Source organism: Brachycentrus maculatus, unplaced genomic scaffold (assembly GCF_059751285.1).
Source record: "Brachycentrus maculatus isolate JH-2025_06_01 unplaced genomic scaffold, ASM5975128v1 h1tg000602l, whole genome shotgun sequence".
Lineage (NCBI taxonomy): Eukaryota > Metazoa > Arthropoda > Insecta > Trichoptera > Brachycentridae > Brachycentrus > Brachycentrus maculatus.
The window spans coordinates 82,588-86,161 of record NW_028281341.1 but is presented as its reverse complement, the minus strand read 5'-3'; positions in this window follow the sequence as shown (position 1 = coordinate 86,161).

Genomic DNA, 3,574 nt, shown 5'->3' with positions numbered 1-3,574 from the left:
AAAATCCTAAATTTTCAGTTGTGCATGTTTTCGGAACGCCTAGAAAATGTACTATATTCCAGCAAAAGAAGCATATTTTTAACTCAATATTTTCCTGCTACAGGGCAGAAAATGTTGTTTTTGCATTTTGAAGAAAATGTATTGTTTAAATCTTTTTTATAAGTAAAATTAGTAAATATTTTTCAAATGGAAAATAAACCTTCAGGATTCACCTAAGAAGATCTGTTGCATAGTAAAAAGTTCAAAAAGTGGCTTGATATTTATTTTTAATACATTGTGTTATATTTTTAAACTTTAAAAAGTTCTCCTGAAAAATCATGTTTTTTTATTTATGACGTTCTTGAAAGGAGTGTGCGATATGGGTATGATAAAAAATATATGTTTTTCACCCATGGGCATAGGTATGATTATAAAATACACATGTTTACCTAGGGAAATTGTAAAAGAAAAATACTTGTTTTTTTACCACCTGAGTTTATTTTATTATGACAACTAGTTTCGAAAGCTATGCTTCCATGTTCAGGTCTAAATATAAACTGATGTTTACAATTTCATCATGTCTTACCTCAAAGTGAATGTCGAAACAATAAAAAAAATACCTAGGGATATGATAGTAAAAAAATATTTTGTGGATATGATAAAAAAAACATCATAAACCAATGGGTTTAATATTTTTTTTATCTTTGAGCATAATAATAAAATACATATTCTTTGGGTATAAGAAAAGAATACTTAATTTTTACCTACGAATATGATAAGATAACACATATGTACCTATGAACGATTATATTATAAAATGATACCTTTTTATTTTTTTTACTTATAAGTGTAATAAGAAAACACATCATGTAAAAGTATGATAAAAATAAATATTTTTACCTAAGAGTACAAAAAAAAAATATATAAATATAAATATATATAAATATAAATATATATAGATATATATATATATATATATATATATATATATATATATATATATATATATATATATATATATATATATATATATATATATATAATGTATCTATATGTATGTGATAAAAAAATTTAAAAAAATATCCCACGCGGGTAGTGATAGGTAGAGAGAAAAGAATACCACACCACTCTTTATTTTCAAACAATCTTATCCTCTTCTACATTCTTGCATCTCCTCATACTCGCCGATTATTCCGACTCCTAACCGGACCACCTGCAATTATTTGAATAACATGATTTCCTCGGTCTTCTTCTGCTCTTCATTCCAACTACATTTTCTTCAAACTTTTTTCATTCGTTTGTTCTACATGGTTATAGTAAGAAAATAAATATATTTTTTCCGCATGTTGTTAGATTTCAAAGGGTTAAATAGGTTGACTATCGACTGCGTAGAAGAAAATGGACAAAAATAGAATCCCCGTATAAATATGCCATGTAGGTTTTATTGTAAGTGATAAAAATAATTGTCTCGCAAAATAAAGAAGAAAAAGCAATTTGGATTACACCGTAATCTCGTATTAGTCACCTAATAAATAGCCTTCACATAGAGCTTTTAATTAAATTTAAGGTAATTGAAATTTGAACAAAAATAATTAATTTTGGAAAAAAATCTTTTAGTGTCAAAAAAAATACCTTATTAAATTTAATTATGTCGTAAAAAATAAGTATATTAAGAGGCATAGAAATTTAGCCAGCTTTGTTTAAATAGAGTGTTGCGACGCAGTTGGAAAAGTAGCGAGTGTTTTCGCCTAGAATTTTCACTCATGAATTACATAAAATTATAGTAACTTTAAACATAAATAGTAAATTCACTCACGAGTAGGCATAGGCTATGAAACTTAAAAAGTTGAAGCCTGAGTAGGGTGTTATGCGGTGTTCCATAAGCGGTATCTATATTTCAGAGTCACCTGGACGTTGGGTAATTGAACAAAAAAAGTTGGAAAAGTGGTTGATTTCACAACTGGTATCGCGGGTTGAATTTGGTTAGTTGGAAGATATAGCTTCGTTAACATAATGCCCAAGAATGTATACATTTTCTGAAAAATAAGAAATAAAATGTGCAAAATTTTGTGCAAAAATGTGCGGAGTTCCATTATGAGAGAAAAAAAGTTAAATTAATCTGAGAATTCGTAGCATATTTTGTACATTTTAAAATGTTTTAAATCATAATATAAACTCGTTTCCTCATACAATTTTCTTCTAACCCTTATCCACACCCAACGGTGCATAGGGTACTGTATCGTATTGACGCAGTGTTATCTTGAACATTAACAGATGACAGCAAGGTGATTACTCCTGCGCTCAATATTAAATAAATATTAGAGTATAAATCATTTATACTTATTTTCAACCCTCCCTGGGAATCAAACCCGGGACCTCCAGCACGGTAGCTACACACGCTAACCATCACACCACGGATGCGGACAAATTCGTTTCAATATTGAAACAACATTCGCTATTTATGGTTTTTTCACTCTTAAGGTAATTGATGAAAACCCCTTGCGAGGGGAAGAGTTTACCAGCTGGCGTTTGCGTTTTTAGTAGCTTTTGGAGGCTTTTGACTTTTCTGTCCACTTAACTTACTGTCAATTTGACTCTGGGTGCAATGATGGATCATGTTTTATCCATTGACAAATACTGCATAAAAATCCTATTTATTGCACTGAAAAAGCTCCAAACAGTTCTCTGTAACGTCGACGATTTGTTGTTTTTGAAACGCGGTATCCACTTCAAACAGAGCTTTCTCATGGACAAATAGAATAAACAACATTTTGTCAGAGAAAATTATATCAAATCATGGTTTTCAACCCATGCCTTGTTGTGTATATAACATAAAATTTTGTCTAGCCTCACACCAGTCTGATGATGTCGGTTACGATAAAACCCAGTTGCTGGTCAGATAAAATTCATGTGGAAAAACTACAAACTCGTAGGTGGTTTTTTATTCTATAAAATGCAGTTCTCCCAAGAAATGTCAGTATAATAATAAAAATAAAACCAATGATGCATAGGGCACTGTGTCATATAAACGCAGTGTTATTTCGATCGTTTACACATGAAGGAAATGTGATCAGCCCTCCGCTTTAGGTACCAGTCCACGGTAATATTGAATAAATATTACAGTGAAAAAATCACTTATATTTATTTTACCTCCCTTGGGAATCGAACCCGGGACCTCCAGAACGGTAGCTGAGCGTGCTGACCATTACACTAAGGAGGCGGACAAAATGTCAGTACACAAAATTTAAATTATATACAAGTGTCCACTCAAAATGGTGAATAAACTACCGTCTGATATCATTACGAAGTAAGCTACCCCACGCAAACTTCAATCTATCATCGTCCAAGACTTTTTTATCTTCCTACGAATTTATTGAGTGATATGTTCCACTAAATCCTGAATTAGACGGAGGGAATTAAAACCTTAATTCTCTTCATCTGAAAATTACATTTGCTTAGTCGTATTAATCTTAAAATAGGGGATGAAAAGTAAATATTTTTTCAGAAAAATACCTTTAACGTTCTCTAAACAGCTCAAGAATTCCATTGGAAAGGTGACCAAGCTTTTTTTTTTGGAGAAATTCCATTTCATCCG